Raw genomic sequence first — 24,418 nt, 5'->3', positions numbered from 1 at the left:
ATATCATCTCACATCCATTGCAATGGCTATTACTAAAAAGTCAAAAAAATAATAGATGGTGGTGAGACTGTGGAGCAAAAGGAACTCTTACACACTGTTGGTGAGAATGTAAATTAGTTCAGCCACTGTGGAAAGCAATTTGGAGATTTCTCAAAGGACTTAAAACAGAATTACCAATTCAACATAGCAATCCCATTGCTGGGTATACACCCAAAGGAAAATAAATCATTCCACCAAAAGACGTATGCACTTGTATGTTTATAGCAGCAGTATTCACAATATAAAAGACACGGAATTAGCTTAAATGCCCATTAATGGTAGATTAGGTAAAGAAAATGTGGTACATATATACCATAGAAAATATGTACCATAAAAAAGAATGAAATCGTGTCCTCTGCAGCAACACGGATGCAGCTGGAGGTCATTATCCAAAGTGAACTAACACAGGAACAGAAAACCAAATACTCCATCTTCACATTTATCAGTGGGAGCTAAAGATTTGGGACACATGGACACAGATGGGAACAATAAACACTGGGGACTCCATAAGAGGGGAGCAGGGAGGAGTGGAAGAATTGAAAAACTACCTAGTGGGTACTATGCTCACTACTTGGGTGATAAGATCAATCATAACCCCAAACCTCAGTATCACACAATATACCAGTGTAACAAACCTACATATGTACCCCTGAATCTAAAATAGAAGTTGAAATTTATAAAATAATTTAAATAAGTAAATTAAAATATTGGTGTTTCAAAAATTAAAAATAAAGTAAAATGCAAGTTTAAATGGATTTCAACACAAAGTGTAAACACATGTTTACAATAAATTTGATCTTATGAAAACATTTCTAACATCACATGTTAAAATTTTTGCTGTTAAAACTTTCTGACATAAAATTAAAATAAACTGTTGTTGATTGAAAAAATATAGTAGAGAGTATCTCATGTAAAATAATTTTAAATAAGATTACCTATAAGTATATTTAATAAGAAATATGCAAAAAGTATGAGGAAAAATTTAAAACACAACTGGAATCCTAATAAAAATGCCAAGAATTTGCAGTATCACTAAAATTGACCTTTAAGTTCATATATGAAAACAAACAAGAAAGAACACAAAAAACTGAGACAAAAAAATAATTTTTTTCCTAGTGCTAAAGTTGCTTTTATTAACCCATTAAGCAGATACAACAAAACTTTCATTAAATTGAAACCCAACCAAATTGAACCCTTTTTTTTTTTTGCTGCATTCTACTTTCAAGGAAAAGTAAAATCAAAGGGAAAATTACTGTCCCCCAAATCAGAGAGGCAGACAGATGAATACAGAGAATCATAATTTACTGGAGCAAAAACCTCAAAGCAGAACCTCAACATGAACCAGTACCAGGGTAGAAAAACCTGAACTGTAATTGACAAATTACTGGAGGCTTCGAGTGGCCAAGTCTGGGAGTAAAAACTCCGGGGATATGTCTAATAATAGGGAAACACAGTTATGAGTTTACCTCACAGATTCTCACAGTGAATATTGGGGAAAAAATCGTCCCATGCTTCTGAAAAGGAAAGGAAAAAAGAAACCATTTTTTAATATGCCAGAGTATTTTGTTTTTCATAATAAGGCCTGCCCTAAAGAGAAACTATCTTACCAGAGCCTAAACTATTAGCATTTTATCAGAGTCTAACTGACTTGGGAGAAGAAAATACCCAAACCTAGCCCCCTGGAGGCTTCCACAGAAGGAAAGAAAAAAAAAATCAAACTCAGTATTACTCTAGCCATCCTATCCCAGGGAGAAGGGATTGAGAAGCATTGGTGAGGTTCACATTTTAGAAGCACAGGCTAAGACCTAATTTATAGAACCACAGACCACTTCCCTTCCCCCCACACTTTACCATCAAACCACTGAAAAAACACTTACCGGGGTTCTTTTTATCCAGTACCTTCTGTCTAGCTGTTAAAAAAAGTTACAAGGAGGCCGGGCGCGGTGGCTCAAGCCTGTAATCCCAGCACTTTGGGAGGCCGAGGCGGGCGGATCACAAGGTCAGGAGATCGAGACCACAGTGAAACCCCGTCTCTACTAAAAATACAAAAAATTAGCCGGGCGCGGTGGCAGGCGCCTGTAGTCCCAGCTACTCAGGAGGCTGAGGCAGGAGAATGGCGGGAACCCGGGAGGCGGAGCTTGCAGTGAGCCGAGATCGCGCCACTGCACTCCAGCCTGGGCAACAGCGTGAGACTCCGTCTCAAAAAAAAAAAAAAAAAAAGTTACAAGGGATAATAAAAGTCAAAATACATAATTTAAACAGACAGAGCAAGCATCAAAACCACACTCAGATATGGTAGTGATATTGGAATTGTACGATCAGAAATTTAAAACAATTATTATTAATAAGCTGTACACCAACAATCTCCAAGCTGAGAGCCAAATCAAGAAAACAATCCCGGCCGGGCGCGGTGGCTCAAGCCTGTAATCCCAGCACTTTGGGAGGCCGAGACGGGCGGATCACGAGGCCAGGAGATCGAGAGACGATCCCGGCTAACACGGTGAAACCCCGTCTCTACTAAAAAATACAGAAAAACTAGCCGGGCGAGGTGGCGGGCGCCTGTAGTCCCAGCTACTCGGGAGGCTGAGGCAGGAGAACGGCGTGAACCCGGGAGGCGGAGCTTGCAGTGAGCTGAGATCCGGCCACTGCACTCCAGCCTGGGTGACAGAGCAAGACTCCGTCTCAAAAAAAAAAAAAAAAAAAAAAAGAAAAGAAAACAATCCCATTCACAACAGCCACAAAAGAATAAAATAGCTAGGAATACAGCTAACCAGGGAGGTTAAAGATCTCTACAAGGAGAACTACAAAATACTGCTGAAGCAAATCAGAGATGACATAAAGAAATGGTAATACATTCCATGCTTGACATGAAATGGTAAAACATACCATGTTTGACACCCATCAGAAGGGCTATTAAAAAAAAAAAAACAACAGATGCTTGTGAGGTTGCAGAGAAATGGGGATGCTTATACACTGCTGGTGGGAATGTAAATTAGTTCAGTTATTGTAGAAAGCAGTCTGGAGATTTATCAAATACCTTAAAATGGAACTATCATTTGGCCCGGCAATCCAACTATTGGGCAAATACACAAAGGAATATAAGCTGTTCTACCATAAAGACACATGAATGTGTATGTTCATCATTGCACTATTCACAATCACAAAGACATGAATTCAACCTAAATGCCTAGCAATGCTGACAGGATAAAAATAATGTGGTACATATACACCATGGCATACCACACAGCCATAAAAAAGAACAAGAGCATGCCCTTTGCAGCAACATGAATGGAACTGGAGTTCATTATCCTAAGCAAACTAATGTAGGAGCAAAAAACCAAATAGCATATGTTCTCTATTACAAGTGGGAGCTAAACATTGAGTACATGTGACTACAAAGAAGAGAACAACAGACACCAGCACCTACTTGACAGTGGAGGGTGGGAGGAAGCTGTGGATCAAAAACTGCTTATCAGGTACTATGCTTATTACTTGGGTAATGAAACAATGTGTACACCCAACCTCCATGACGTACAATTTACCTATATAACAATCCTGCACATGTATCCCTGTACCTAAAATACAATTTTTTAAGAAAAGCCTTTGAGAAATATAGGATTATGCAGGGTGATCTAACCTTCAATTCATTAGCATTCCTGAGAGAACAGAAGATAAAGTAAACAACTTAGAAAACATATTTGAGAATATAACCCAGGAAAATTTCCCCAATCTTACTAGAGAGGTCCACATGCAGATAAAAGAAACACAGAGAACTCCTGCAAGATACTATACAAGATGACTATCCCCAAGGCACATAGTCATCAGTTTCCAAGGTCAGCACAAAATAAAAAATCTTAAAGGCAGCTAAAGAGTCATATTACCCATAAAGGGAATCCCATCAGACTAACAGTAGACTTCTCAGCAGAAACCATATAAGCCAGAATAGATTAGGGGTCTATTTTCAACATTTTTGAAGAACAGAAATTCCAGTCAAGAATTTCACACCCTGCTAAACTAAGCTTCATAAACAAAGGAGAAATAAAATCTTTGCCAGACGGGCAATCACTAAGAGAATTCATCACCACCAGACTGGCCCTACAAGAGATGCTTAAGGGAATTCTAAGCATGTTAATGAAAGAATAATACTTGTGGCCGGGCGCGGTGGCTCAAGCCTGTAATCCCAGCACTTTGGGAGGCCGAGACGGGTGGATCACGAGGTCAGGAGATCGAGACCATCCTGGCTAACACAGTGAAACCCCGTCTCTACTAAAAATACAAAAAACTAGCCGGGCGAGGTGGCGGGTGCCTGTAGTCCCAGCTACTCAGGAGGCTGAGGCAGGAGAATGGCTTAAACCCGGGAGGCAGAGTTTGCAGTGAGCTGAGATCCGGCCACTGCACTCCAGCCTGGGTGACAGAGTGAGACTCCGTCTCAAAAAAAAAAAAAAAAAAAAAGAATAATACTTGTTACCACAAAAGCACACATAAGTACATAACCCACAGACCCTATAAAGCAACTACACAATCAAGACCACAAAGCAACTAGCTAAGAATACCACAACAGGAAAAAAACCTTACATATCAATATGAAGCTTGAGTGTAAATGACCTAAATCCTCCACTTAAAAGTCATGGAGTGGTAAATTAGATAAGAAAACAAGACTGAACCTTCTGCTGTGTTCAAGAGACATGTCACATGTAATGACACCTACTGGCACAGTTTAAAGGGATAGAGAAAGATCTATCATGCAATTAGAAATCAAAAAAACAGCAGGGGTCATTATCTTTGTATCACATAAAACAGACTTTAAACCAACAACAGTAAAAAAGGACAAAGAACAGCATTACATAATGATAAAGTGTGTGATTCAAGATTTAACTTGCCAAGACCAGCTCAGTTGGGGAGACCCTAACCCAGCGGGGCTAGAGGAATTAAAGACACACACACAGAAATATAAAAGTGTGGAGTGGGAAATCAGGGGTCTCACAGCCTTCAGAGCTGAGAGCCTCGAACAGACATTTACGCACATATTTATTAACAGTAAGCCAGTGATACGCATTTTTTCTATAGATTATAGATTAACTAAAAGTATTTCTTATGGGAAACAAAGGGATGGGCCAAAATAAAGGGATGGGTCTGGCTAGTTATCTGCAGCAGTAGCATGACCTTAAGGCACAGATCACTCATGCTATTGTTTGTGGTTTAAGAATGCCTTTAAGCAGTTTTCCGCCCTGGGTGGGCGAGGTGTTCCTTGCCCACATTCCGGTAAAATCACAACCTTCCAGTGTGAGCATGATGGCCATCATGAACATGTCACAGTGCTGCAGAGATTTTGTTTATGGCCCGTTTTGGGGCCAGTTTATGGCCAGATTTGGGGGGGCCTGTTCCCAACATAACTATCCTAAATATATATGCACCCAACGTTGGAGCACCCAGATTTATAAAACAATCACTACTAATCTTAGGAAAAGACTTAGACAGCCACACAGTGACAATGGGGGGCTTCCATACCCCACTGAAAGTATTAGAGAGATCATCAAGACAGAAAACTAACAAATTCTGGACTTAAATTTGACACTTGACCAGTTGGGCCTAACATACATTTACAGAATATTCCATCCAACAACCAGACCTCATTTCCACATGTAACATACTCTAAGATTGACCACATATGCATCAAAAGGCAAGTCTCAGCAAATTTTAAAAAATCAAAATCATAGCAAGCATCTTCTCAGATCACAGTGGAATAAAAATAGAAATCAATACTGACGGGAACTCTCAAAACCATACAGATACATGAAAACTAAATAACTTGCTCCTGAATGAATGTAGAAGAAATAACAAAATTAAGGCAGAAATCAAAAATAACTTTGAAACAAATGAAAATAGAGACACAACACACCAAAACCCCAAGGATGTGGCAAAAGTATAGTGCTTACCGTCTACATCAAGTAGAAATATCTCAAATTAACAACCTAATGTAGCACCTAAAGGGACTACAAACTCAGAAAAGCACTAAACTCAAAGCTAGCAGAAGAAAAGAAATAACTAAAATCAGAGCAGAACTGAATAAAATGGAGAGCAAAATAAATAAATACAATCAACAAAATAAAAATTTTTTTCTTTGAAAGGATAGAAAAGATTAATAGGCTGCTAGCTAGACTTCTTTTTAATTGTTTCATTTGGGAAAAGCACTTCTTACAAAAGGGCAGCTCCAAAATACAAAGACCTCTGCAACAATTATTTGTTTTTTGTAAAGTGAAAGAACTTTACGAAAAGTGGGATCCAAGGAATCAGAGCAGTAGATGGACAAACCAGGAGCATCCCGAATCATTTTCAGGAACCAGAGCGACAAAACACAAAAGTAAAATTTCCAATCAACAAATTATTCCAACAACTTAACTTTAGCTGGTCTTATGGATTCCCGAGCCCTCCCCTTCAGTGGAAAAGTATGACTTATTATTGGAAACCCATTACCCACTACAATAAACACCTTAGAACAGAGTTTTGAATCATATCTGTCTACCTGAAAGCTCAGGGGTGGAATGAGGCAAATACCCACAAAATCAAACACAAAAACCCGACAACAAAATGCCCCAAATGAGGATGAAGGTTTTTCAGAAAGTGCCTGTACTGGAAAGGCTAGGCTGTAAAACATTAAATACAACTGTGTATCCAAGACCCAGTTTTTGTTAATATATAGGATAAACAGGTAGTTTTAACCTCTATGGCTAACCCCATTTATCTATATATAGACAGAGCTAGCACTGCTTTATTGACAACTACCAATATACTGCTTTGTCCTTTAAGATCTATCTGCCACACAAGGCTTAAACCACTAAACCAAGTTTTTCTGCTAAGGCTAAGAATACTGTATCTATGCAAGGATGAGAAGCTTATCACACACCCACACTCACACACACCATGTCAGCCCTTCGGAGTCAACTTCCAACTTTCCATTGATATTATGCCTCTATATCTTTTATATGTATTCTTTCTCAATTTTCCTATCATGCAAAACAATAGAAATCTCAACACATTCACACCTGGTTCTGGTTACCCAGTAATATTACTTGTGTGCAATTAAACAAGAGACCAAAACCACAGAACAAGTGCACGTGGTAGGGATTATAGGGTAGGGAACGGATATAAAAACATAGAAGTGCAGATTTTACCAGAAACCTCAAGAATCTATGTCCCATGTCTGGAGCAAAAGGCTATTGGCCAGCTTAGGTCCCTTTACCCATCCCTCCTATTCTTGGACCCCAAAGCAGGGCCACTGCTTTTACTTTTAAACCTGGGGTCCTCAAAATGAGTGTGTGAAAAGTCTGTAAACACAATCTGGTTGAAAAACAGATGATGCAACACATCTACACTAACTGTCTGACAGTTAAATTCGTGTTACAAAAAACTAACTTTAAGACTATTTTTGTAACATTTTTCAACAGGGAAAACAACACGCTCCTCAGGGAAAGGTGAGAGGTTGAGAAGACAGACAGGCCCTGGGTAAAAATTCTTATGACAGCACCTGGAGTTGACAGGCTTACCTGGGAGAGAACACAGGCACTGCCACACCACCACAGAGGACAGCTGCTATCTGGGGTTAGCAGACCAGTTCACATGCCACACAAGGTTGTTATAGATCCAAGTCATAAGAAATCTTCCAGCTCATCATGAAACAACTCCCACCGATCTTCAGTCTGTCAGTTCATCGTCCCCACCTGAAGCCAAAAGCATAAGCAACATCTCACCCAGCTCAAAGATGACAACCTCTTCTTCATTGTCAAAGGGGTTGCTCTTCTCTTTCCTGAATTAGTTCCCAGAAGTGATTCCTTTGTTAAGCCCCATATCTGCTTAATGTTCCCACTTTGTGTCTCTGTGGCTCCTCTCTCCTCTTTACCCAGGCCTGTAAAAACAGTTCCCTCCAAATGGGCAGCTCCCACATCCTTCATCAAAATACCTGCATGCCTTGTTGCTCATTGTCTCTTTGTATGTCTGAAGAGTTTCTGCTTCTCTTCTTTCTCCTCCACCCAGTACTCACTTGGAATGACAAAATTAGATGTTATCTGGTATTCTGGGCAGGACTTTATGATCTTGCTCTCAAATTGCTTAGCCCTCCTCCATGTGCAAATGCACTTGAGACAGTAGGTGTGGTTGCAGATGGAGAGGACCACAAAGCAGCGCTCGCTAGGGTTGGCTTTCTCATAGACCACCTCCATGCAGATCCCGCACACCATGTCTTTGCTGTGCTGCACAGCAAATGAGAGCTCTATGTCTTTCTCATGTGCCTCAATGCACGATTTTACATGTTGTGATCTCTGCGTAGCATCCATTGGATGCAGGACCTGTGGCCCACACACGTCACATGAATCTCCGTGGAGATACACACAGTTATCCCCATATCAGCACTCTCCCACCGCAGCATGGGGGCACAGCTGCTTCTTTGTTTCCAAGGCAATTTGCTTTTCCTCTGATTCTTCCTTGGTCACTGGGCCCTGCAGGGGTGCTTCCGTGCAGGAAGGCCCCATAAGACCACAGTAGGGTTGCCCAGGAACAAACTCAATAGCATTCACCCAGTCCTCTGAACCTGCTCCTACAGTTGCAAAGTTTGAATTTCTTCACTCATCTTCGCTTGTATTCATTTCGCCTATGGATGAGAGACTTGAGGAAGCAGCAAGGGATGACTTTGTAGTTAGCTCTGTAGCAGTTGCTTCTTCCTGTTTCAATGGCTTGCTATGTTCATATCTGCAGCGGTCACCATAAACACATTACCCTTACTGAAAATACTTGCACACTACACCATACGGACTGTCAGAGAGGTCATGCGAGTATCCACAGTTACCTTCGTCCTTACAAACCCCATGCATAAAATACCTGCAGGTGACCTGTTTAGTCCAGCTGTGCCACCACTGCCATGGCTGCCCAGCCATCGCTGCCGTGGCTGCCGTCGCTGCCACCGCCCCCTCCGTCCGCCCCAGGGGATGAGTTGGTGACTGCGGGGACCTGGGTCGGGGAGGCCGCTGCTGCTGCTGTCGCTCCTGCTCCTAATGCTGTGGCTGTTGTTCTCGGAGCAGCAGCCTCGCCATTGCTGTTTATCCCACACAGCAAAGCCCCGGAACTTCCGGGATTATATAGTTCCTGTCTGGCTGCTGGGAGAAGACCACGAGGCCAGGCGAGGAGAGGAGAAGGAGACTGAGGCACTCGCTCGGTCCCCACCAGCTCTGCCCTAGCTAGAATTTTGTTGTTGTTGTTTTGTTTGTTTGTTTGTTTTTGGTGCGGAGTCTCGCACTGTCGCCCAGTTTGGAGTACAGTGGCGCTATCTCGGCTCACTGCAACCTCCGCCTACAGGGTTCAAGCAATTCTCCCTGCCTCAGCCTCCCGAGTAGCTGGGATTACAGGCGGCTGCCATCACACCCAGCTAATTTTTGTATTTTTTAGGAGATACGGGTTTCACCATGTTGGCCAGGCTGGTCTTGAACTCCTGACCTCAGGTGATCCACCTGCCTCTGCCTCCCAAAGTGTTGGGATTACAGATGTGTAATCCAGACTTTCTCTCTCTTTTATGAAAATCTAACTAGGTGGGGCCAGGCACGGTGGCTCACGCCTTAATCCCAGCACTTTGGGAGGCCGAGGCTGGTGAATCACTTGAGGTCAGGAGTTCGAGACCAGCCTGACCAACATGGCAAACACTGTCTCTACTAAAAATACAAAAATTAGCTGGGTGTGGTGGCATGGGCCTGTAATCCTAGCTACTCCAGAGGCTGAGGCAGGAGAATGGCTTGAACCCAGGAGGCAGAGGTTGCAGTGAGCCAAGATTATGCCACTGAAATCCAGCCTGGGCAACAGAGTGAGACTCCGTCTCAAAAATAAAATAAAATAAGAGAGAAGATGCAAGTAAGCATAATCAGAAATGACAAAGGTGACATTACAACTAATCCTGCAGAAATACAGAAAAGCCTCAGAGACTACTGTGAATATTTCTATGCAAACAAACTAGAAAATCTAAGGGAAATGCCAAAATTCCTAGAAAGACAAAACCTCTCATGATTGAAGCAGGAGGAAATAGAATTCCTGAACAGACCAACAGTTACTTATAAAATTGAATCAGTAATAAAAAACCTACCATCCAAAAAAAAAAAAAAAAAAAATCTCTAGACCAGATGCTTTCACAGCTGAATTCTACCACATACAAAGAAGAGCTGGTACTAATCCTACTGAAACTGTTTTAAAAATTTGAGGAGGGATTCCTTCCTAACTCATTCCGTGAAACCAATATCATTCTGATACCAAAATCTGACAAAGACACACACGAAAAGAAAATGATAGAACAATATCCCTGATGAAAAATCAAGAAGAAAGGGAAGCAGAAAGAAAGAAAAGACATCCAAATAGGAAGAGATGAAGACAAATAATCTCTCTTCACTGATGATACGTATCTATACCTAGAAAACCTTAAATATTCCTCTAAGCCTCCTAGACTTGACAAACAACTTAATTAGGTTTCAGGATACAAAATAAACATACAAATGTTAATACCATTTCTATACAACAATAACATTCAAGCTGAGAACCAAATCAAAAATGCAAAAATCCTCAGAAAATACTTGCAAACTGAATTGAGCAGCACATCAAAGAGATAACCTGCCATAATCAAGTAGGATTTATTCCTGAGATGAAAAGATGGTGCAACATATGCAGATCAGTAAATATGATTCACCACAAAGAGAATTCAAAACAAAAACTAAATTATCTCAATAGATATAGAAGAAGCATTCAATAAAATCCAATATTCTTTCATTTAAAAAAAACAAAAAACAAAAAATTCTCAACAAGCTAGGCATCAAAGGAACATACCTCAAAACGATAAGAGCCATCTATGAAAAAGGCAAAGCCTACATCATACCGGATGGACAAAAGCTGGAATCATTCTCCTTGAGAAGTGGAACAATACAAGAATATCTCACCACTCCTTTTCAACATAGTGCTGGAAGTCCTAGCCAGAGAAACCAGGCAAGAAAAAGATATAAAACACATTCAAAGAGGGAGTCAAATTTTCTCTCTTCACTGATGATATAATTCTACACCTAGAAAACCTTAAAGGTTTCTCCAAAGGACTCATATACCTGACAAATGATTTTAGCCAAGTTTAAGGATATAAAATCAGTGTACAAAAATTAGTAGCATTTCTATACAACAATGACATTCAAATTGAAAACCACATAAAAATGCAATCCCACTTAAAACGGCCACAAAAATATCTAAAAATATATCTAACCGATAAGATGAAAAATCTCTAAAAGGAGAACTACCAAATACTGCTGAATGAAATCAGAGATGATACAAATGGAAAAATATTCCATGCTCATGAATTGGAAGAATCAATATCATTAAAATGTCCGCCGGGCGCGGTGGCTCACGCCTGTAATCCCAGCACTTTGGGAGGCCGAGGCGGGCGGATCACAAGGTCAGGAGATCGAGACCACAGTGAAACCCCGTCTCTACTAAAAATACAAAAAATTAGCCGGGCGCGGTTGTGGGCGCCTGTAGTCCCAGCTACTGGGGAGGCTGAGGCAGGAGAATGGCGTGAACCCGGGAGGCGGAGCTTGCAGTGAGCCGAGATCGCGCCACTGCACTCCAGCCTGGGCGGCAGAGCGAGACTCCGTCTCAAAAAAAAAAAAAAAAAAAAAAAAAAAAAAAAAAAAAAATGTCCATACTGACCAAAGCAATCTAGAGAGTCAATGCAAATCCTATCAAACTACCAAGTCTTTTCTCACAGAATCAGAAAAAAAGACCATTCTAAAACTCATATGAATTCAAAAAGAACCCAAATAACCAAAGCAGTCCTCAGCAAAAAGAAGAAAGCTGGAGGCATCACATTACCTGACTTCAAACTATACTACAAGGCTACAGTAAGCAAAACATCATGGGATTGGTACAAAAATAGATGCATGGACCAATGGAATGAGTAGAGAATGCAGAAATAAGGCCACACACCTACAACCAAATGATGTTTGACAAAGCTGACAAAAACAAGCAGTGGGGAAAGGACATCCTGTTTAATAAATGGTGCTTGGAAACATAACTAATCATATGCAGAAGAATGAAACTTGATTCCTACTTCTCACCATATGCAAAAATTAACTCAAGATGGATTAAAGACTTAAATGTAAGACCTCAAACTAAGACAGTCCTAGAATAAAACTTAGGAAATACTCTTCTAGATATTGACCTAGGCAAAGAATTTATTACTAAGTCCTCAAAAGCAAATGTAACACAAGTGAAAACTGACAATTGAGACTGAATTAAACTAGAGAGCTTCTGAAAAGCAAGAGAAACTCTCAACAGAGTAAACAAATACCCTACTGAATGGGAAGAAAATGTTTGAAAACTTTGTGACTGACAAAGGACTGAAACCCAGAACCTATAAGAAACAGAAACAAGTCAACAAGCAAAAACAAATAACCCCACTAAAAAGTAGGCAAAAGACATGAACAGGCATTTCTTAAAGGAAGGCATACATGTAGCCAACAAATGTATTTTAAAAAATGCTCAACATCACTAACACCAGAGAAATGTAAATCAAAACCACAATGAGATACTATTTCATACAGGTCAGATTGGCTATCAATAAAAAGTCAAAAAGTAAAAGATGTTGGCAAAGTTGTAGAGAAAAGGGAATGCTTATACACTGTTAGTGGGATGGTAAATTGGTTCAGCTCCTGTGGAAAGCAGTTTTGAGATTTCTCAAAGAAATAAAAATAGAATTACCATTCTACCCAGCAATCTCATTACTGGGTATATACATGATATCATTCGGATATTTTTCCCTTCCAAATTTTATACTGAAATATGACCACCACCCCCCCACCACCCAATGTTGGAGGTAAGGGCTGGTGGGAGGTGTTTTGGTCATGATGGCAGATCTCTCATATGAATGTCTACGTGTCTTCCTCATGGTTGTGGGTGAATTCTTGCTCTATTGGTTCATATGAGAGCTGGTGGTTGAAAAAAGCCTAGCATTTCTTTGGCTCTCTCTCTTGCTTCCTCTCTCACCATGTGATGTACCTTTTTCCCCTTCACCTTTTGCCATGATTTTAAGCTTCCTGAGGCCCTTACCAGAGCAGATCATAGCTCCATTCTTCTTGTAGTTTGTAGAACTATGAGCCAAAATAAACCTATTTTCTTTATAAGTTACCCAGGCTCAGGTATTCTTTTACAATAATGCAAAATAAAATAATACATATCCAAATGAAATAAATTGTTCTACCAAAAAGACACATGCACTTGTATGTTTATCGCAGCACTATTCACAATAGCAGAGATATGGAATCAACCTAGGTGCCCATCAGTGGTGGATTGGATAAAGAAAATATGGTACTTATATACCATGGAACCCTATGCAGCCATAAAAAAGAATGAAATTATATCCTTTGCAGCAACATGGATGCAGTTAGAGGTCATTATCCTGAGTGAATTAATACAAAAATAGGAAACCAAATATTATATGCTCTCTCTCTTTTTTGTTGTTTTGTTTTGAGATGGAGTCTCACTCTGTCACCAGGCTGGAGTGCAGTGGCACGATCTCGGCTCACTGCAACCTCCGCCTTGCAGGTTTAAGTGATTCTTCTGCCTCAGCCTCCCAAGTAGCTGGGATTATAGGCAAGTGCCACCACACCCAGCTAATTTTTGTATTTTTAGTAGAGACGGTGTTTCACCATGTTGGCCAGGATGGTCTCAATCTATTGACCTTGTGATCTGCCTACCTCGGCCTCCCAAAGTGCTGGGATTACAGGCTTGAGCCACCACACCCAGCCTTATGTTCTCTCTTATAAGTGGGAACAAACCACTGGGCACACATGGATATAAAGATGGGACCAATAGACACTGGAGACTCCAAAAGAGGGGAAGGAGGGTTGAAAAACTATTTGTTGGTTTCTATATTTACTATTTGGGTGATGGGATCAATTGAAGCCTAAACCTCAGCATCATGCAATATATCCATGTAACAAACTGCACGTGTAGCCCCTGAATCTACAATTTTAATTTTAAAATGCAGCTCCTTCCAGGTGTGGTGTCATGTGCATGCAGTCCCAGCTAAGGCTTAAATGAGAAGATAATTTGAGCATAGGAGTTTGAGGCCAGCCCAGGCAACACATCAAGACTCCATGTCAAAAAATAAAATGCAACTCCCTGTTTCTCCCTGGAAGAGGTCTGTGCCACTCATCTAGTGTCACAACTTTTTTTTTTTTTGGGGGGGGGGTTTGTTTGTTTGTTTGTTTTGTATTTTTAGTAGAGACGGGAGTTTCACCATGTTGGCCAGGCTGGTCTCGAACTCCTGACCTCGTGATCCGCCCGTTTCAGTCTCCCAAAGTGCTGGGATTACAGGCGTGAGCCACCGCACCCGGCCTAGTGTCACAACTTTTACAGCACCCTCCCAAAGAACTCAATCCTAAACTTCTTAGCTCTGGGAGGAGAAAGCACTAGGCATACATGAGTCTCCTTAGATGACAGAACAAAGATGTGGTCTTAACAGGTATGCAAACATATTTACAAATGACACCCTCTTAGAGCAGTGCAAAAAAGGGGCAGGAATATGCAGCTCCCATTTTCTCTCCATAAGGGGTGTATCGCACACACTCCCAGTGGCTACTTGACAGCCTGAGTTCTAATAAACTTGCACTGGGGAGCCAATGAGGCAAACAAACAATAGCCCACTGGCAGCTGCAGCCAGAGCTTGGCAGTTCCTGAGCCTTTTCTCTGGCTCACCCCAGGCCTGCCATTCTTCCTGGAAGAAGTTTGGCCATGCACTGGGTGCCACAACTTCTATACTCCCACCCAAAAGACTATCTTCTTAACAAACTATCTCTGAGAGTTAATGAAGCTTTGTATTCCTTAGTGACCCTGGACAACAAAAAACAAAGAGGTGGACATACGATGGGTTCACATCCAGCAGCTATCTCCTTAGGATCAGAGGGTGCAGCCTAAACATGAAATCGAATTTTGCCACACATCCACTACCTGGCTTAGTGCAGACAGAGTGGGAGATTAACATCCATGCTCAGCTTCACTGTAAAGATATAAGTAACTGAAACATAGAGCCAATACTCCAACCATTTTAGCTACATCTAGAGAGTCTGGCTCCTACCTTTCTGAACTTAAAGTACTGAAAGGATATGGCATATCCTAAGCTCCAGGTGGGCACCAAAAACAAAGACAGCAGCCTGGACAAACACAAAGATTTAAGAAGCACCTTAAAATCTTTGGCTGGATGGATTGGCAATGCCCTTCTCCTATATGGAGCCAGTCTGACAAGACTGGGAGACATAGTGGTATTAGCTAATGCACAGCAACCAACATGAAAAGTCAAGAAATATTTTAAAACAGGGGAATATGGTCCAAACAAAAGAACTAAATAAAATCTCCAGAAACCAACCTGAGTAAAGTAATGTTATTTACTTGACAGAGAACTCAAAATAATGGCCATAAAGATGCTCACCAAAGTCAACAAAGCAATACAAGAATAAATTAAGAACTTCCACAAATAGAAAGTAGAGAAGAGTACCAAACAGAAATCATAAATCTGGAGGAATATTATGAATAAATTGAAAATTGCAGTAGAAGGAGCTCAACAGTAGACTACATCAATAAGAAGAAAGGATCAGTGAACTCAAAGACAGGTCACTGAAAAACATCCAATCTGAGGGAAAGAAAGGAAAAAGAGGGAAAAAGAGTGAAAAATAGTGAAGAAAGCTTAAGGGACTTATGTGAAACCATCAAGCTGAACAACTTATGCATCACTGATATGCCAGAAGGAGAGGAGAGAAAGGGATGAAAAACATATTCAAAGAAATAATGGCAGAAAACATCACAAGCCTGGAAAAGGAAATAGAAAGCCTGAATCTGAAATCTCAAAGGACACCAAATAAGATAAATCTAAGGACACTCACACCAAAATGTAGCATAATGAAATTATCCAAAGTTAAAGACAAAAAGAGAGCACTGAAAACAGCAAAGGAAAAGTGAATCATTACATGTAAGGAAACAACTATAAGACTATCAGTGAATTTCTTAGCAGAAACATTGCAGGCCAGAAGGGAATGGGATGATATATTTTAAAAGCTTAAAGAAAAAAAAAACTGTCAACCAAGAATATTATAACCAGCAATCTTGTCTTTTAAAAACCAAGAGGTGATAAAGACTTTCTCAATCAAAAGCTGAGAGAGTTTATCACTACTAGACCTGCCTTACAAGAAACGTTAAAGGGAGTTCTTAAGGCTGAAGGAAGAAGATCCTAATTATTAATGTGAAAACATATGGAAGCATAAGACCCACTGGTAAAAGTAAATACATTGTCAAATTCAAAACACTCTAATAGAGTAATTGGAGTGCATAAATCAATGATATTTAGTATAAATATTGAAACATGAAGCTATTAAAACAATTAAAGCTACAAGAATTTGTTAAGGGATACAAATTATAAAAAGATGTAAAGTTTGCCATCAGAAACATAAAACATGAGAGGAAGGGGAGTAAAATTGTAGAATCTGTATATGTAATCAAAATTGTTATTATTGTTATTATTTTTCACGCCTCTCAGCTCATACCTATGACATTTTTTATCAACTTAAAATAGCCTGTTATAAGATGATATTTTTTGTTTTCTTTTTTTTTCTTTTTTTTTTTTTTTTTTGAGATGGAGTCTCACTCTGTCTCCCAGGCTGGAGTGTAGTGGTGCAATCTTGGCTCACTGCAACCTCAGTCTCCCGGGTTCAAGTGATTATCCTGCCTCAGCCTCCCAAGTAGCTGGGACTACAGGTGTGCACCACCAAGCCTAGTTAATTTTTATATTTTTGGTAGAGACAGGGTTTTGGTAGAGACGGGGCCAATCTGTTGGCCCGGTTGGTCTCAAACTTCTGACCTCAAGTGATCCACCCACCTCAGCCTCCCAAAGTTCTGGGATTACAGGTGTGAGCCACCACGCCTGGCCAGTATAAGATGTTCTATGTAAGCTTCATGGTAACCACAAAAGTCTATAATAGATACACAAAACATAAAAAGAAAATATCCAAAGCATATTACTACAGACAGCCATCAAATTACAAAAAGAGAGAAAAAAAAAGGAACAAAGGATTTACAAAACAATAAAAAATAATTAACATAATGGCACTAGTAAGTCCTTATTAATAATTACTTTAAACATAAATCAATTAACTTTTCCAATAAAAAAGAATAGCAGAATGGCTTAAAAACAAGACCCAAATATATGCTACCTCCATGAGACTCACTTCACCTTAAAGGAAACTCAGACATAATGTGAAGAAATGGAAAATGATAGTCTAACAAAAAGAGAATAGGGGTAGCTACAATTATTTGAGACAAAATAGACTTTAAGGGCCAGGTGTGGTGGCTCATGCCTGTAATCCCAACATATTTGGAGGCTGAGCTGGGTGGATCACCTGAAGTCAGGAGTTAGAGACCAGACTGGCCAACATGGTGAAATCCCATCTCCACTAAAAATACAAAAAAATTTTCCAGGCATGGTGGTGGGCACCTATAATCTCAGCTACTTGGGAGGCTAAGGCAGGAGAGAATTGATTGAAACCAGGAGGCAGAGGTTGCAGTTAATTGAGATCATGCCACTGCACTCTAGCCTGGGTGACAGAGTGAGACTGTCTCAAAAAAAAAAAAAAAAAAAAAAAGACTTTAGGGGAAAAAAACTATAAAAAGAGATGAAAAATGTCATTATATAGTAATAAACGAGTAAATATATTGAGAGGATGTAGCAATTGTAAATTTATATGCACCCAACATTATAGCACTTAAAATATATGTACAGCAATAATTAAGACATTCAAAGGGAGACAAAAACTGCAGTGCAATAATAGGAGGAAACTTCAATATTTCACTTTCAACATTGGACAGATCATCTAGAGAGAAAATCAATAAGGATACATTGAACTTGACCTACTTTAGACCAAATAAACCTAACAGACATATGGAACATTCAACCCAACAGCAACAGAATACACATTCTTCTCAATGCACATGATACATTCTTCTGGATAGAGTATATAATAGGCCACAGGCCAGGCACAATAGCTCATGCCTGTAATCCCAGCACTTTGGAAGGCTGAGGTGGGAGGATCATTTGAGCCCAGCCCAGAAGTTCAAGGCCAGCCTGGGCAACATAGTGAGACCCTATCTCTAAAAATATGTATGCATGTATTTGTATATATATGTGTGTGTGTAATAGGCCACAGAACAAGTCTTAACAAATTTAAGAAGACTGAAATTATATTAAGTATGTTTTCCAAAGACAATGTTATAAAACTAGAAATGCATAACATAAACAACCATGGAAAATTGGCAGAATTTACAGCTTTGGGAGATTGAAATAATGGCAGGTGAGAAAGTGATGCACAATAACAGTTCAGTGGTATTAAAAAATATTTCAACTCTTATACTCTCACAGGTAGAATGAATTGTGTACTGGCCACATACAGAAGCATTGCTTTGATTATCTTATATTTCAAGTTAAGGTCCAAAAAAACTCCGGCTGTGAAAGCAACATAAATGGATTTTAAACTGTCTATAGTTCTTAATCTCTTCTGTTAAGTTTCCATGCCTGGAGAAGCTAATGCCAACTCATCATGTGATAATTCAATTTGTACAATAAATTATGAACCTGGAAAAAAAACCACGGAAAATTAACAAATATGTGAAAATTAAACAATATGCTCCTGAGAAAATATTAATATTAGGGCAAAGAAGAAATTTTAAAATATCTTGAGACTAACAAAAAAGGAGACGCAACATACCAAAACTTAAGAGATGTGGCAAAAGTAGTTCTAAGAGGAAATTTTATATCAATAAATATTAAATAAAAAAAAATCTCAACTAAATAACCTAATGCTACACCTCAAATATTAGAAAAAGAAGAACAAACTAAACCCAACATTAGAAGAAGAAATGACAAAACAAAAATCAGAGCAGAAATAAATGAACTAGAGTCTAGAAGAACAATAGAACCAACGTGGCACAAGTATACATATGTAACAAATCTGCACATTATGTACATGTACCCTAGAACTTAAAGTATAATAATAAAAAATAAAAAGTAAAAATAAAAAAATAAAAAAAAGAAACATTAGTTATCAAGGAGAAAAAAGTAAAGGCTTTCTTATTTCATTAGCAAAAAAAAAAAAAAAATCAATGAAACAGTATTTTTGCAATGCATTAATCAAACTCTCTTTATCCCTTCCTTCCCCACTCCCATTCTTCCCAGCCTCTGGCAACCATTAATTTACTCACTATCTCCATGAGATCACATTATTTAGCTCCCACATATGAATGTGATCATGTGATATTTGTCTTTCTGTGCCTGGATTATTTCCCTTAACATCATGTGACTATAGTTTCAAGAATGCATTGTATATTTCAAAACAGCTAGACTAGAAGATTTGGAATGTTTCCAACACAAAAAATGTTAAATGTTTCAAGCAATAATTATCTGAATTACCCTGATTTGATCATTATACATTGTATGCATGTATCAAAATATCATATATACACCATACATTTGTACAGTATTATGTATCAATTTAAAAAATGTAAGAAAAGATCAATGAAACTAAAAGTATTTGGTAGAGCTAAATGAATTTGACAAACTTTAACTAGACTAACAAAAAGAGAGAAGACTCAAATAAATAAAATCATGAATGAAAGAAGGGACATTAAAACTCATAACACAAAAATACGAAGGATAATCAGAGAAAACTATAAATAATTACACGTCAACAAAGGGGAAAACCTAGAAAAAATGGATACATTTCTAGAAACATAAAACCTACCAAGACTGAACTAAGAAGAAACTGATTATCTCAACAGACCAATAATGAGTAGGGAGATTGAATCAGTCATAAAGTCTCCTGTCAAGATAAAGGTCAGGACCAGATGGCTTCATGACTGAATTCCACAAAACATGTAAATAAGAACTAATACTAATCCTTCTCAAACTCTTCCAAAAGGTTGAATAGGAGAAAATACTTCCATACTCATTCTATGAGGCCAGCATCACCTTGACACCAAAGCCAGACAGACACTACAAGAAAGAAAAACCTTACAGTGCAATATCACTGATAAACATAAATGCCAAATTCCTCAACAAATACTAGCAAACCATATTCAACAGTACATTAAAAGGATAATTCACCATGATCAAGTGAGATTTATCTCAGGGATACAAGGTTGGTTCAACATATTCAAATCAGTAAATGTGATTCACCATATTACAGAATAAAGGACAAAAACCATATGATCATCTGCATAAATGCAGAAAAAGAATTTGACAAAGTTCAACATTCTTTCATGATAAAAGCTCTCAACAAATTAGGTATAGAAAGACTGTTCCTCAACACATAAAGAAAAGTCATATATTAAAAGCTCACACCTAACATCATACTCAATGGTGAAAAGTCAAAGGCTTTTCCTCTAAGAGAAGGAAAAGACATGGATGCCCACTCTCACCACTTCTTTTCAACATAGTAATAGAAGCCCTAGCCAAAGCAATTAGACAGAGTAAACAAAAGGCATAGGCATCCAAATAGAAAATGATAAAGTGATAAAGTATCTGTTTGCTGATGACACGAATTTATATACAGAAAATCCTGAAGATTTTGCCAAAACTGCTAGAATTGATAAATGAATTCGGTATAATTGCAGGATACAAAATCAAGTTACAAAAATTAGTAGCATTTCTATACACTAACAATGAATTTAAAAAGAAATTAAGAAAACAATTCCATTTATAATAGTATCAAAAAATACTTAGGAGTAAATTTAACCAAGGAAGTGAAAGATCTATATACTGAAAACTTTAAAACTTCAATGAAAAAAAATTAAAGAGGATGCAAACAAATGGAAAGATATCTTCTGTTCATGAATTATAAAAATTAATATTGTTAAAATATCCATACTACTCAAGGTGATGTACAGATTCAATGAATTCTCTATTAAAATTCTAATATCTTAGCCAGGTATGATGGCTCACGTCTGTAATCCCAGCACTTTCGGAGGCCGAGGTGGGCAGATCACTTGAGGTCAGGAGTTTGAGACCAGCCTGGCCAACATGGAAAAACCAGTCTCTACCTAAAAATGTAAAAATTAGCCAGGCATGGTGGTGGGAGCCTGTAATCCAAGCTACTTGGGAGGCTGAGGCAGGAGAATTGCTTGAACCCATGAGGCGGAGTTGCAGTGAACTGAGATCATGCCACTGCACTCCAGCCTGGGTGACACAGTGAGACTCTGTCTCAAAAAATATATAGATATATATAATATCAGTCTTAACATAAATAGAAAAAACAATCCTATAATTTGCATAGAACCACAATAAAAACTAAATAGCCAAAGCACTATTGACCAAAAACAACAAAGCTAGCTAGAGGCATCACACTACCAGATTTCAAAATATATTATAAATCTATAGTAATTAAAACAACATGCTACTGGCATAAAAACAGACACATCAGGCCAGGCACAGTGGCTCATGCCTGCAATGCCAGCACTTCGAGAGGCCGAGGCAGGTGGATCACAAGGTCAGGAGATGGAGACCATCCTGGCTAACATGGTGAAGCCCCGTCTCAACTAAAAATACAAAAAAAAAAAAAAAAAAAAATTAGCCAGGTGTGGTGGCACGTGCTGGTAGTCCCAGCTACTCGGAGGCTGAGGCAGGAGACTCGCTTGAACCCAGGAGGCTGAGGTTGCAGTGAGCCAAGATCACACCATTGCACTCCAGCCTGGGTGACAGAGGGAGACTCCGTCAAAAAAAACCAGACATATCAACCAGTGGAATAAGATAAACATCCCAGAAATAAACCTACGCATCTATGGTCAATTGGTTTTGAACAAAAATGCCGAGAAGTGCAATGGGTAAAAGACAGTTGCTTCAATAAATGCCACTGAAAAAACTGGATATCCACATAAAAAAGAATGAAAATGAGCCATTATCTCACTCCTTATACAAGAATCAACTCAAAATGGATTAAAGACTTAAACATAAAACCTGAAACTATATAACTACTAGAAGAAAACATAGGAGGAAATTTCCGTGACACTCACGTGGGCAGAGATTCCTTGGATATGACACCAAAAGCACAAGTAACAAAAGCAAAATTAGACAAACAAGATTGGAATAAGCTAAAAAGCTTCTGTACTGCAAAGGAAACAATTGAGTGAGGGGAAAAACCCAGGGATTGGGAGAAAATGTCTGCAAATCATACATTGAATAAGAAAGTAATATATCCCAAACCTACAAGGAACTCAAACTACTCAATAACAAGAAAACAAATAACCCTTTTAGAAAATGGGTAAAGGACTCAAATAAACATTTCTCAAAAGACATACAAATGACATCAGATATATTTAAAAATGCTCAACATTTCTAATCATTAGATAAGTGCAAATCAAAACCACAAGATATCACCTCACACCTGTTAGCCTATTATCAAAAAGATGAAAGATAAATGTCAGTGAGGATGTGGAGAAAAGGTAACACTAGCACACCATCGGTGATATTGTAAATTAGTACAGTCATTTTAGATAATAGTATGAAGGTACATCAAAAAACTAAAAATAGTATTACCCACCCACAGCTCCAATAGAAAATAAAAAACAGAAGAGGGAGGATAAAATTGGCCTATACCACCTCCTCCAGTTGCAGAAACATCTGTACCACCTCCTTCAGTGGCAGGAATAGAGACCCTGATACAAAGAATTTTATGCTCTGCTGCCATAGCTGGAGAGCCCTCAGGACCTTGCGCTTTTCCTGTTTCCGTAAGGCCTGATCCAAATAATCCACAGCAGCTTATTCATGAACACACTCCACTAGAGTTTAAGTTGTTGAAGGAATTAAAACCAAGTGTGGCAAATAATGGCATAAAGAGCCCATTCCCCTTAGGATTGCTAGAATCTGTGTTTGGTGCTATGCGTCTTTTACCCTTTGATGTGAAACACTTGGCGCAAACTTGCTTGTCCACTAGTGCATATCTGACATGGAATTTAAATTGGCAAGAAATGTGTGCAGACCAGGCTAAACAGAACCGTGCTGCTGTACACACAGACATTACAGAGGATAGGCTACAGCTATCAGTCCCTGTCTTAAGCAGGCAGCATTAGAAGAAGAGTTCTTAATCTGCTCAGTAATGCAGAATCAGCAAGGCAATCAGGTGTATGTTCATAAAAAGATAAGAAAAAGGCATTAGAAGTCGAAACCGCTTGGCCAAGCAGGCGGTTGGCAGATAAAAAGGCTCAGCAGCAGAAAAGTTTGCCACGACCAAGCCCACAAGGTCCACCCAGGCCGGCAGCATCCCAACCCCCCATCCCCCGCCCCCGCCCCCGCCCCGCAAAGGAGGGAGGGAGCGGGGCAGACACAGGCAAAGCCTAAGCAAGTACAACGCGGCCGCTACCCAGGGCCTGCACCGCTGCCCTCTGGCTCTGAGGGCAGCCCATAGCAAAACTTCACGTGTTACATCCCAGGCTATGATTCTCTGCTAAAACTTTAGTAAAATGTAAGAAATTGAAAAACCTCTTTTCTAATAATGGCTACTGTTATCTCTCTCCTACCCCTAACATAGCTTCCCAAATTCAATTTAAGTAAAACAGTAACCTCTGAAGGGAGAGAGGTTACAGAGGGACTATGAATTTAAGAGTAATTAAAAGCTAGGGATGTAAAACCACACATTACCCTTTAAAGGAGAACTTTAAACGTAATTAAATGATATTTGTTAAATTAGAAGGTAAAAATGTCGTGTCCTTCTCAGAAAGTGAAGAAAAGTTGTAAGTGTTGTGAAAACTCATGCATGAATGACTGTCTTAACCCACTGATTACAGATAGTCTTTGATTTGTACTTGTTAAAAGAGTCCTAAATTGAGTTCCCCAGCTAGTGAGTCACTGTTTTCAAGACTGTTTGCCAGATTAAAGTCCATAAAGTTAGTCAGCTTGAAAACTCAATTACGAGATTTAAGCTGTTCTGCCTGTGGCTTTAGGCACATGGTTAAAGTATATTATTTAAGTCTCTGCTTCTAGAGATGCTTTCAGATTTTCTTTTTAAACTTCTTGTTACTTATTTCAGCTTGCCATCTTAATAATTAATGCAGCCAGTTGCTAAGTTATGACCCTGATATCATCAGGATTCCTTTAAGTAAAAGGCAATTCGAAGCGGTATTGCACTCCCCCATACTTAATGCTTTAACACTGTTTACTGATGGGTCTGGTAAATATGGAAAAGCGGCAGTCTAGTAGAGCCCACATAATTCAATCACTTGATATGAGTTTACTAGCACTCAGAGAGCTAAGGTTACTCTGTTTATTTATTAAAGAACTTTT

At 39.1% G+C, this 24,418-nt stretch overlaps 1 pseudogene; it reads right to left on the bottom strand.

Moving 5' to 3' along the window:
- LOC139360888 (E3 ubiquitin-protein ligase makorin-1 pseudogene) overlaps positions 1-8,910 on the bottom strand; it is a 29,012-nt pseudogene extending 20,102 nt beyond the window's left edge.
- Between the last annotated feature and the right edge of the window lie 15,508 nt (positions 8,911-24,418).

This window comes from Macaca nemestrina, chromosome X, assembly GCF_043159975.1.
Source record: "Macaca nemestrina isolate mMacNem1 chromosome X, mMacNem.hap1, whole genome shotgun sequence".
Lineage (NCBI taxonomy): Eukaryota > Metazoa > Chordata > Mammalia > Primates > Cercopithecidae > Macaca > Macaca nemestrina.
This window is presented reverse-complemented; position numbering and strand designations above follow the sequence as displayed.